This window comes from Crinia signifera, chromosome 3 (genome assembly GCF_055691185.1).
Source record: "Crinia signifera chromosome 3, ASM5569118v1, whole genome shotgun sequence".
NCBI lineage: Eukaryota > Metazoa > Chordata > Amphibia > Anura > Myobatrachidae > Crinia > Crinia signifera.
In genome coordinates, this window is record NC_139219.1 from 277,436,183 (window position 1) to 277,449,842 (window position 13,660).

Genomic DNA, 13,660 nt, shown 5'->3' on the forward strand with positions numbered 1-13,660 from the left:
CCTCCTGCTCTGCTCTCTATTAGCTGGCATCCCCCACCCGCTGATGTCCCCCGCATGGCTCCCTCCTCCTGCAGCTCCCCGGGGACTGCATATGATAAATCCATGCGATTTATCATATGCAAACCTTGGCACATCAAGTGCCTAATCGTGTGTCCCCCTCCCGGGGAGCTGCCGGGTGAAATCAGGTCAGACTTGTCCCTAGGACAAGTCGGACTAATGTATGGGGGCCTTTAGGCTGATATTGCAATGCAGGATACAAGACATTAAACATGTGGGCTGAAGGTTACTATTATATATATTTTTTTATGAAAAAAAACAAGGACTTTGTGGCTTGCTTATTGTTGTTGACCATATAATAAGGACTATAACATTGGGTGCCTCTTACAATTGTCTCTCTTTAGTATACAGTAGATCAGTGATAGCCAACCCTAGCCCTCGAGAGCTACCAACAGTTCACATTTTACAGACAACCTAGCTGCTGCACAGCTGCACTCATTAATCACTGACACCTTTTAAAAGATCCACAGATGGAGCTAATTAGCTCAGTTGTGATTCTGTGAGGAGACCTGCAAAACATGCACTGTTGGTAGCTCTCAAGGACTAGTGTTGGCTACCCCAGGTATAGATAGATAGGGAAACACTTGAGTAGACAAGCGGGGGGCTTTGATTTTCCTATATACGGTACTGCCTTTCACCATGAGGGAGAATAAACTGTGTAAACAACCAGGATGATTAATAGGTTCTCAATATAGAAATTCAATTGTCCCATGCGCCCATTAGTTTTCATGGTTTTTGTGCCCAAATGCACCAGGTTTAGCCGTGCAGTGAAAAGTGAATTCAGGATACTTTTGCACAGTTCTTCTCGCCAACCATGGCATTTTCACTCACAGAAACAACTGACTTGTTCTGTTTAACACCATATGATGGCATCTGCAGGGGGAACCAAATGTATCTCCCCAAAAAAATATTTAATTTTCCCTCCTTTCAAAACTCCTTGCACAATCACTGTTAATACGATGGTGAGAACACCTTTACACAGATTTCCAAAGGGCTTGACCCAGAGTACATTCTCAATTGCATAGAGCACAATTTAAAAAAAAAAAATTAAATTGATGTAGCAATCTCTCTCTCTGACACACACACACGTGGCTTTATTCCTAGCTCATTGGTTTGTAAACATGGCCTACCTTCAATCTGGGATATAACCAATTTGACAAAGCCATAGGTGGGGCAAATGTAACATTGTCCTTACAAACGCAGCCTGGCCTATAAATAAGATAATTTTGTGTAGAAGTGTGTGATCATCGCCACCTGCAACAGTGTTCCCTATGTGGTCTGCAGTGAAGCAGGCCTAATAGAGAAGGTATTAAAATGGGCTTTGTGTATCCTAGGAGGTTTAGTCTTCAGTATTATTGTAGGAAATTAAAGCATGCTGTTACCATCATGGCAGGATGTTTTACAACTTATCACCTCCTTCCTACCCCCAGCAATGCCTGCCCTTAACCCTCTTTGCACCCAGTACTGCCCCAGATGATATCTAGCCTTCCCAACATCTTGCTCCAACATTGCCTGCCATTAAGACCCTTCTTGCCCCCAGTGCTGCTCCAGCTATCTACCCAACCCTACCCCTAGCACTGTCTGTTCCTAAGCCCCAAAAGCCCTCTATTTGCCCTCCAGTACTGTTTCAACTGCTGTCCACATGTACCACCTTCCCCAACTGCTATCTGCTCCTAGCACTACCCAAATAAACCGCATAATATGTAATGGGACCCAGAAATAGTGCAATGGGACTCCCAAATTTGCACTTTTGCAAAGTTATAACATACACTATTATACATAGAAATGCAAGTAATGTTTTAAAAGGTCCCCAAGAAAACTATTTGCAATAGAACAGGCGTATCATCCGGAAATTATGATGTGAGCCAATCTGTCAATTGCCACCATAGCATTTTCCATTTTGCAATATTTTATAGGATTAGGTTAACTGAACAAAACCATCAGAAGCGGTTGTATGGATCCATTTGCATGTTTGGACAAGCAGGTTGTAATCCAAACCTTATACAGTAGACAATGAATGCCTGTTCAGAGAGTAAACTGGGCATATTACATTGGTCAACCATTCTAATCTAACCGATGACAAAAAAAAAAAAAAAAAAAAAAAAAAAAAAAAGACATTGCCGCAATATTGGCTCAACTGGAACCATTTTATGCAGTATACCTCAGCAGAGACCACCAGTATGCCCGGGTTTTACAACAGGAAACATTTGGACTGTATACAGATTCACAGTACTTTAATAACAAATCGGTGCTAAAAGCATAGCAACCACTTGAATATATATTAGCAAGTAACTTCCATAATTTCTAACATTGATATATATTATACACTTGAAAAGTATACCGCCTCTGCTATAGTGCAGTAGCTAATAAGCAAGTGGGTAGTCAAATGGTCAACAATGTCAATTATACGACAAGGTTATATGCAAATGTTGACATTCTGAGGGTTTGTCACAAAAAAAAATAAAAAAAATATTTTAATAAAACACACACACAACACTTGCACCCAATTTTGGAATACCACAGTATAAATGTTGTTAAAAATGGTTGCAGTGATTTAAAAACCTGCAATGCATAAAGTAAAAAAAAAAAAAAAAAAAAAAAAAAACACCCAGCGGTCTCGACAGCTCCTTTCCGATAACCTCCCCTCCACATTTGCACTGGAGAGGATGCTGCCTCCAGTTCTAGATGCTGGAAGCAGAAGACACTACTTTGAAAGGTAAATAACTACAGATTAATTAAGCCATTTGGAAACTTCCAATTGTTTAATTTAGCCCTAAGGGTGGGTGCCAGAGCAAATCCCAGGGATTTTTCCTAAAAAAAAAATTATTTTTTTTTTTTTTTTTTTTTTAAATATGAATTTAGGAAAATTCAGAGTTGCTTTGGAGGTACAGAAAAAAAAAAAAAAAGATGCTGAAAAACAAGCCACACAGCTGCGATAGATATGTCTGGACTCTACTGAAACCCTACCTGAGAATGTGGAAAAAGGGAGATATCAGAATGCCAACATTTAAGGTCCATACACTGAGCGATTTTGAGCTGAAGGCCACTCAAAACACCAGCTCAAAGCCATCCAGTGCGTACGGTCAGGAAAGCCATTCATCTGCTTGTATTACCAGCAGATGAGCAGCTTTATGGATGGCTTTGCATAGCACTGCGCTGACAGCACCGGGCAGGGGGGGGGGAAAGCCGCTCAGTGTGTATGCACTGAGTGGCTTTCCCCTCAGCAATTACAGCGGTCAATGCTGTCCATACACGCTGGGCAAAATCAGCCAGTGTATGTGGACCTAAAGGTTAGGATAGACAGAAAGGTTAGTGTTAGGCAATATAGGGAGAGGCAGGGGTTTGGGATAGCGTACAAAAACTTACAGGACCCCTGCAGAGCTAACACAGTCACAAGACACTGGGGACCTAGAAGATGTTGCTGGAGAAGGACTGTCCCTCCTGGTCTCCCAGGGATGACAGGTCAAAATTATACCATGCTGACATTTCATCACTGTCTGCATGAGTAAGGTCAACAAAGGTCAATGACATAGATACCACACCCAAACACAGGGCTGTATTCAAGTGTCATATTGCTCCAGATTTCCCATCTAAAGCGATGGGAGATCGTGGGGGGATATGAAATTGATACGTTTTTTGCACCGATCATAAAATGGCAAAGTTTAGGCGCGCATAGGGGCTAAAGCCGGCCAAACTAATGGGCATGCTGGCAACAGCACCCAAATTCTCACCCCCTGCGGGAAGAAATGAACACAAATTCACTATGTGCAGCTGCTTCTGCTGTGAAGACTCAGGTGCGAGTTCATCGCACACAGTTGGGTTGACCCCCACAAAACAAGACAGTTCCAGGACCCCCACACTCCTTGTCTGCAGATATTCCAGAGAGTGTCATGTTGCAGTTTCTGAATGCAACGGTGCAAAACATAACACATGGGAAGCAGCAGCAATAAGCCGGCACAAGCACACATGCATGGTCATATGCAGATGGAGTGCTGCTTCCACACAGCTTTGGCTTATACTTCTGCATGGTAACACCCATCATGTCAACAAGACCCAAAAGGAGGCAGATACAGAATTTACAAAAAAAAAATACACACCTAACTACCAAATAGAAACCGCTCAACTACAGACATGATTAATGTGAGTCATGGCATGAGATGTATTAACAAGGAAGTACACAAGGACAACATACATCATGGATAGGCAGTGGTCACATGTACTAAGAATGACTGGAATACTTACAGCTGTAGTTCTCAACCTTGGTCCTCAAGGACCCCCAACAGTGCGTGTTTCCCAGTTCACCTGGCAGGTGAACAGCTGCACTCAGTCACTGACACATTTTAAAAGATCACAGGTGGAGCTAATTATTTCACCTTTGATTGTGTGTGGAGACCTGGAAAACATGCACTGCTGGGGGTACTTGAGGACTGAGGTTGAGAACCACTGACTTACAGGAGACACTGGTTTTAATTTAACCCCAGGGTTATGACCCAATGATTCAGACATACCACTGTCTTCCTGTATCTTAAGCATCAAGAATCAGTTTAAGCAGAGAAACTGCTTGTACATGTATGGGCAGAGCACTGCATAATATAAACGTATTAAAGACCAAAAGCAACTAAAACACAAGATGACCTTTAAAGATTAAACAAGAAAGCAGACAGTGTCAAAGTAAAATGAAGCTACGTGATATTGCATGAACAAATGGAACTGTGCTAAGAGGACAATACATTCACCAACAAAGACTCAAATCAGGTGATCTCAATATTTAGGGATCAATATAATGTGTTTTCTGGTACCATCTCTACAAATCAGCCATTTACAGTAGCCTGCACGTCTATATCGGGCGAGGGGCAAGTGGTGCCGGATGATGTCCCAACTTACAGGGGCTATTCTACCTTGTGCGACCCCCATAGAGGGAGAATAGAACTTATATATAGCGCAGCCAGCTTCATTGCGCGCTCCCCCAAGTCGGAGTACCAGCAGTCTCGATTCCGATGTTGGTATACTGACCATCGGAATCCTGACTGTCAGCCAGGCATGCCACACGTGCAGTTCCAGAGAATAACTTTACAACCATCAACAGTCTGAATCCGCCACAGAGGCAAAGGGCTCCAAGAACACAAATATTTTTAAGTGCAACACTACTATTTCTCTAGCTATTACTGTAAGAAAATGGTAGTGGCACAATTAATATAGAGGATTATAGCATCAAAAGAAGAGAACAGTACTACTGTGGCAAATAAAACTACGTTCAGTATATAGATTTCCATTAATGGTCTCTGTTTACATAGGTAAATTAATATTTTGAGATTAGAGGTCTTTTAGGTACTTGTGAGTTTTCTGGGCTGCCGATTTTTTGATTGTATGCCTTAAGTTAAGGCATACAATCAGATGCGATGCGATATCGCATCGCATCGCATGCGATCATCGGATGCGATGACCCAATTTTTCCATAGGAATCAATGTTAAAATTGACTGAGTCCATTTTAACATGGAATTCAATGGGAAAAAGGGGTCCTTTTCATACCCCTACTATCCAAGTGGGCATGGAGTTGGATATAAACCTGTGGCGAGCGTAGCGAGCCACCGAGCCCGAAGCGTGGCGAGCGAAGCGAGCCCCGCGAGGGGACGGTATTCTGGCTACGCTCGCCACGCTTCGGGCTCGGTGGCTCGCTACGCTCGCCACAGGTTTATATCCAACTCCATGCCCACTTGGATAGTAGGGGTATGAAAAGGACCCCTTTTTCCCATTGAATTCCATGTTAAAATGGACTCAGTCCATTTTAACATTGATTCCTATGGAAAAATCGGGTCATCGCATCGCATCGCATCCGATGGTCGCATGCGATGCGATGCGATGTGCCCGATCCGACCCGATTTAGAAATCGGCAGCCCGGATAACTCACAAGTACCGTCTTTTATGCTGGGTACATACCCCGAACGTGGGGAACCAAAAAGTGCAAAAGTGACTAATTTGTCACTTTTTGCATCACAGCACTTTGGTTGGTTTTGACAGTTTTACTCAGTAAATCCCAGTCGACTCCACAATGTCTCATCACTTTAGGGAGATTGGGTTTACAATATAAGTGAATGGCCGCAGCTAGTTGAAAAGGGGCAAAAGTAATTGCAGCATTATTATTTTTGAGAACACTCATATTTACTCCTTTTCTGCTGCCTCCATTCCCCTCCAGACGGGTATGGATCATTGGATAGACACCAACTAGGTAGACAAGTATTAGGTCGACATGACTGAAGGTCAACATGCTGGAATGTTGACATGCAGGAATGTTAGCAATGTCTTCTGGTCAGCCCTGTAGCAGTTCCGACCTGAAGACATTGCTTGTGACTGTGCGCAAATAGAGCCTTCACACTTACCATGGTGGCCGATATATAGATCGTTCCTATCCAAATGATGTATTGCACGATAAATCCGTAAATGTGTATCCAGCGTAAGACTTAGGCTGGTTTCACACACTCTGTGAAATCCCGCACGGCCAGGGAGCCGTGTCGCACACAGTAGTTGTGAATAGACACTATTGTGTCCATTCACACAGGACGGCCACGGCCCGGCCACACCCGGATCCCACCACTGGAAGGGACGGCTGCCGGGTTGTGGCCATCCCTTCCATAATAAACTAGTGTGTGCGGAACGGCTCCCCGGCCGTGCAGGATTTCACCGTCCGGCAGGAGCCGCAGTTTGTGAAACCAGCCTAACACCCACACACAAGAAGCCAATTACCTACTTCTATTTCAAAATTATGGGAGGATCAGTAGGATCCAAGGAGAGAACACACACACACACACAGACTGCACACAAATAGTGTACTCTAAGTGGGTGATTAGGATTTTATCGATTTCTACAGTCTGCGCAGTTATGTGCAGATGCTTGGCACGAGCGGGCCTTGCGAACTGCATGTTTGCTATCTCGATCACAGCCCATGAGAACACCCAGCGTTTCATGGGAGTCCCCATGGGAATGGCGCAGTGATGCAGAGTTGTATCAGATCTGCGAGCGCTGAAGAAATCATTCGATGGTCGCCGACCAAATTATTTCTTCCCTGCACCCAAGGCTACAAATGGATGATTATGCAAATCCTCCATTTGCAGCATGTAAGGGGGGCGCACGGGGGACTTGCAAAGCTGCAAAATTTGCAGCCTTGCCAGTCAACCAGAATAAGGTCCTAAGTTTCAGACTTTTGTGGCAGCAATGCTAACCGGTGTGTCACCAGACTACCAAAGAGCAAGAATATTATTATTCGGTACTCTTTACTTAGTTGGGCGCCCGTCGCGGTCATCGCGGGTACATTTATGTCTGGCCGCGACGCGACCGACGCGATGCCCGCGATTTCCCATTGAAACCCATGTTAAACATGGAAATCGTGTCGGTCGCGTCGCGGCCGGCCATGTACCCGCGATGCCCACGACGCGATGCTCCCGATTTACCATAGGAATCAATGTTAAAAGGCCCGATGGACCCGATTTTACTGTTAAATGGCTCAATGGACCCAATTTGGCCATAGGAACCAATGTCAAATTGGCCACATTGCCCAATAACCCTTAAATGTCCCCCCAAATTTTTACCGCCACCCCACGATCCACGCCAACCCGAAGCGTGGCGAGCGCAGCGAGCCCGCGAGGGGCGGCGGTACGCGTCCTCCGACCTTTTCATGCCCTACTATCCACTAGGGCGTGGAGTGAGAATATAATAGTGTGGCGAGCGCAGCGAGCCCGAAGCGTGGCGAGCGCAGCGAGGGGACGCAGATACCTTCACAGTTATACGCGTCCCCTCGCGGGCTTCACAGGTGTCCGTGGTGACGCCGACACCTGTGAAGCCCGCGAGGGGACGCGTCTACCTGTGAAGGTGTCCGCGTGCGCTCGCCACGCTTCGGGCTCGGTGGCTCGCTGCGCTCGCCACACTATTCTATTCTCACTCCACGCCCTAGTGGATAGTAGGGCATGAAAAGGTCGGAGGACGCGTACCGCCGCCCCTCGCGGGCTCGCTGCGCTCGCCACGCTTCGGGTTGGCGTGGATCGTGGGGTGGCGTTAAAAATTGGGGGGGGGACATTTAAGGGTTAATTGTGCCTATTTGGGCTCTGTGGCCCATTTAACATTGATTCCTATGGCCAAATCGGGTCCATTGAGGCATTTAACAGTAAAATCGCGGTCAATCAGCCTTTTTAACATTGTTCCCTATGGGAAAATCGCGGTCATCGCGGTCATCCCGATTTACCCGCGATGACAGTGATTTTTACCCCCGACGCCTGCGATTTCAATCGCTGGCGCCCATCTAGGTAAAGAGTACCTATTATTCATTTGAGCACTAATTTGCTATAGAGCAATGTTGATTTTTTTGGGCAAGCATGAGTTGTAATATATGTGGTCATATGGTTAGGTGGCCTACACCAGCACCTACTCTAAAAACCTATACAGGCTGAGTATTCCTTATCCGAATCTCTGTTATCCAAATTATTCTGAAAACCATGTATCAGGGACAACCACTGGGGACATGATATGTAACGGGCACTGACTATGTGCAAGGACATTATTGCCTGGCATTCAAATTCAGTGCCTGAAACTTTGTTTCACGCACAAATAAAATATATTTGTGTGGATTTCATTTAGGTATACAACATTAGTGTTCATTCTAGCACCCGCCATCTTTGAAAAACGATGCAGTTCCTCTTCCCTGCCTGGGGTGTCCATGTCTGCTGTGGTGTTTCTAGCACAGGTCTGGTTTGCATATCAGTGCTTATATACACAGACCACACTGTGCTTAGAAGAACTACAGCAGACAGCGACCCCCCAGGCAGGGAAGAGGAACTGAAAGTGTTTTCAAAGATGGCGGGTGCTAGAATGAACACTACAACATAAATGCATTTTGTGTTCATGCAGGGGTCCCATGCTCAAGATACCTAATTGAAATATAAAAAAAATTCCCAAACACAGAATAATCCATATAAGGAACACTGGGGCAGATGTATTAAGCCTTAACAAGAGATAAATGCAAGGGTGATAAAGAGATAAACATCCAGCCAATCACCTGCTAACTGCCATGTTACAGGCTGTGTTTAAAAAAAGTCAGTAAAGAGCTGATTGGCTGGACGTTTGGCTGGACGTTTAGCTTTCTTTATTACCCTTGCATTTATCTCTTGTTAAGGCTTAATACATCTGCCCCACTCAACCTGTACTATTTAAATGCAACAGCACCGATGTGCGTTACTGCATTATCAAAGTCACTGCAGGATCCCTTTGTTGGCATGCTTATAGGAAACTTTTACAGTCCATTTGTATATATAGCCATGTGTATGTCGAATTGTTATTTGCTTAATTAATGCATAAGCCACATTTGCACTGAAGTCTTTGCTTTCATTATACTGTGTCCTTCATTTACATAGACGTTTCCATATTTGGAGCATTAACTGCATTTGCATGCAGTCTAAAAGGTACATAATGAGAGAGTGTTAATGGAAATAAATGGAAAAGTAGATAACTGACAATACAAATTTTAAGGCGCTTTTCAAGGCTTGTTCACATCTATATATTGTTTTCATGTTTTTCTGGACAGAAAAACTGTGCGAGACACACAACTTCCAATCTTGCAGCATAAACAATTAAAAATACTATGCAGAAATGGGCCATGTAGAAGAAGGCACATTGGGGGCCAATTCAATTGACCATGCTGTTAACCCCTAACAAGATGATTTATGGCACGGGAACTGGTATCTCCCAACTAATGCTGGCCACACACCAGACCAACTTTCCTCCAACCATCCAACTAGTTGCTTGGATGGAATAAAAATATGGTACCGGATGGGAGAAAAAGACAATCAGAAATGTGCTCACAAACCCAGGAAAATGGACAAAAACATTGTCAAATTGTTTAAATCAAACAGGTACAACTGCAGTACCGTGTCTGAGCGACAGTTTTTGTCCTTATCCAGATTTTGGGAGCAAATTTCTGAAGTAAATATTACATTAATCACATCCAGGACCATATTTTTATTCCATCCAAGCAACGAGTTGGATGGTTGGAGGAAAGTTGGTCTGATGTGTGGCCAGCATAATGCAGGGGCGCAATGTTATCAACTGAATGGCACCAGGACCAATATTCCAGAGCTATTAACATCACACTGAATTGAATCCACCCATAGGAAAGACAATTTGATTATTAGAAGGAATAGATATCAGAAACTTTGTAGGTGGCTACTATATGAATAAGATGCTAAATTACAGGAATCACTACATATGGCAGAGTATACTGAAGGAAGGTTATACATTAGGCCAGAGGTACCCCAAATGCCAACATTACAGTCAACGTTTAAAAACGATCTATGCTTGAGCACAGGTGGCTTAATTAGTAAGTCAATCCATTTGATTTTACTACCTCAGCTTAAACATGGAAATTATTACAGATTGGTCTGTAATGGTGGAGTTTAGGAACTTCTGCATTAGGAGATATATATATATATCTAGTGTCCTTTTGTGTCTGAAACTACATCTTTTTCACACACATGCAAAAACATAAAAGGTAGTCACAAGGTAGGTTTCTAAGCATTTGGTTAGAGCGGCTTACTGGTTGGACTATATATACACATATATATCACTCCAGCACAGATAGGAACAATGTATAATCTATATCCCGGATTGCGTATCTACGACTGCACACTCCCTGTCATCAGAGGGGTCATCCCATGCAATGTGCTGCATGTCAGATCGACATAACCCGCTGAAGACTACACGCGACAGGTAATAAAAAATTGCATAGTCATACACCAGATTGTGCAGTGTATATAACTGTGCAACAGGTCATTCAGTCAGTCCTCAGGTCAGCTGGGAAACATATTCTCCTTATTAGCACCTAGCCTAATGCTGGCCACACATCAGATCAACTTTCCTCCAACTAGTTGGTTGGACTGAAAATCTGGTACTGTATGGGGGCGAATGCCAATAAGCAATTTGCTCACAAACTCAGGAGAATGGACAAAAACATTCAGTGAAATTGTTTAAATCAATTAGGTCCAACTACAGTACATTGTCTGAGTGACAGTCTTTGTTCATTTTCCGATTTGGGAAACAAATGACTTAGTTACAAATTACATTTGCTCCTATCCAGTACCAGGTTTTTATTCCATCCAACCAACTAGTTGGATGGTTGGAGGAAAGTTGGTCTGATGTGTGGCCAGCATAAGGGGGTTATTCAGAACCAATCCTCGTTAATTTGCAGAGCCCTGCGATCCAATAGCCAGTGTAGTAGTAGTTAGTTTATTTATTAAGGCGCCACAAAGTATCCGCAGCGCCGTACATTGCATACAAAAACCTAACGTACATGGTGTGTTGATAAAATACAGCATAAATAGGGGTATAGCTGGTAGAACTAAAATCAGCATCAATTCTGAAGTAGGTGTCAAAATTGTCGAGGAGACTGAAAATTAAGTAGAGGAAGGGAAGAACAGGGCAGGAGCACTGGTGAAGTAAAGAGGTAGGGCCCTACTCATAAGACTTAACAGACTAAAAGGAGGTGGGTGGACGAACAAAAAATAATAGGATTAGTAGGAACGGATGAGAACGGATGGAGGGGTAGGGTAGGCAGGATAGGAGGAGCAAAAGAGGTTATGAGGAGGAGGGATAGGCTAGTCGGAAGAAGTGGGTTTTGAGGGAGCGCTTGAAGGAGGTAAGGGAATCAGAAAGCCTGATGAAAAAGTAAAAAAACTGCGCGAGGCTGCGAATGCCTTGCGAAAACATCATACGGCTGCGATCTGCTGCAAACCCATTTGCAGCTCACTCACCATCAAAATGATTTTCCCAATGTGTACACTCTGAACACAACCCAGGACCTGCTCGGCCAGTGACATGAATACAGGCCGACGTCACAGTCTACATTTTTCCCCGACACTCCCAGTAAACAGCAGGGCAACACCCACAAACCTCAGCTTCCTGTAAATCAATACGCTTGCGATTAGAAAAGATGATCAATTTTATAGCTGGATGGCCCAATCGATACGCATGCTCAGCAATCAGGTATGAATAACTGCCTAACGCCTCATACACACGCGGCGACTGTGCCTTTGCGCTGCGCGATCTAGGTAAGCACAGATCGCTAAGCACACAGCAATGCGCCAGCAATGTGTGCTAAGCGATCAGTCATGGCCAGTGCTCTCTGGGGAGTGAACACTGGCAATGACTAGATATATACTGCAGGCTTGAATAATCTAGCCCGATGATAGCAATGCGCGGTCTCACAATACACACTGAGGGATCTGAGCTTCATTTCAAAGCAATTATGAAGTATGTGTTTGCACTTGCATATCAGGTACTCTGCATGTATTCCTCTTGGTAAACAGGACCAATCAAACCAATGTTTACTAATACTACATATCAGTGCACCACAATAAATTATAGAGATCCCAGTCAACTGTGCAGCAATACTTTTTGAGCCTAGCAAGCACATCACAGGTCTTTCAGATGCTTCAAATAGGTTCTGATGCAATCTTCTCAATGGCAATAGAAAGCGTGACCTTTCTTATTTATTTTTGTACAGATATCAAAGATATTATAAACATGAGCATAACACACATAAAGCAAGTAATACAATCCCTGCGAACTAGTAAACTATGCAAGTGGCCAACATTACACAAGTATAGCAACACAGTACTAGTAATAAGTGTGTGTGTATAATATATACACACACACACACACCATTATAGTGGCAGAGCATATGTCTGGGATGTGTGCTGCAGAGCCCCACTCAGAAGCACATGTGTGCCTAGCCTGCTGCCTGCCAGTGCCTCTATATGGTCACGGATGAGAATCTACCCCAGAGCAACCAGGCACAGCTTTCCCGGTCCCCAGGCCGCGGCTCCCGGGGTACAGATTACTGCAACACACCATTAATACCACTGTACCTCTCTCACAGCTTCTCACCCGAAGCGAATCCACAAGCCCAGCAACAACACAAGATGGCTGACGCCACGCACCGTCACCTGACGACTCCACGCCTCGCGTGAGCAGTGACAGTGCAGCGTGCTCACCCAGCACTTCACCAGCAACACACACACTTTCTTTCCCAAGCTGCCACCACTGCTAAAGACGGGATACTTCACGCACGGCTCGTCACCACTGCGTGCCAAGCCAAAGGAGGGACTCCACGTGATCGCAACTTTCATGGAGTACCTCGGCGGCCATATTGGATGCGGGCAGAGCGCCCATAGTTTACCATTCCCCCAAAAATGTACAGAACGCGCAGGGAACGGCAGAAACGATTGTGTCATAAACTTATCTTGTATAAATGTTATCTTTTAGAAATATATGAAAACGGGGACAGGCATGGGCTTCATTGTGTGGCTTTATAGGTAACAAGACGTTGTAAATTCATATTGGCACTCGTTGTGATAGTGCCGACATTGTGGCTGCTCCCGATAGTCTAATCATACCTCCTCCTTTGGGGGGAGGGGGGGATGGTTGTGGGCGTTGGGGAGGGGCGCAGCCACAGAATAGAAGCGCTCCCGCAATCTGCTAATGTTGGGGGACTGCGGCTGGGACCTGCGGTGCAGAACTCCTTCACTGTTGCAGTCGGGTGCCACCGCCGGGTGCCGATGGGGG

At 44.6% G+C, this 13,660-nt stretch overlaps 1 protein-coding gene across 11 annotated transcripts in view; it reads right to left on the reverse strand.

Annotated features, from left to right (window-relative positions):
• Positions 1-13,160, reverse strand: part of GIGYF2 (GRB10 interacting GYF protein 2) — a 94,933-nt gene extending 81,773 nt beyond the window's left edge. For 5 of the 11 annotated variants that reach the window (XM_083178123.1, XM_083178126.1, XM_083178125.1 and 2 more), the window contains exon 1: positions 12,964-13,160. The gene's annotated coding sequence lies outside the window, so the exon portion shown is untranslated. The remainder of the gene's footprint in view (positions 1-12,963) is intronic. The other 6 variants (XM_083178131.1, XM_083178129.1, XM_083178128.1 and 3 more) reach the window with 3 other exon arrangements.
• Between the last annotated feature and the right edge of the window lie 500 nt (positions 13,161-13,660).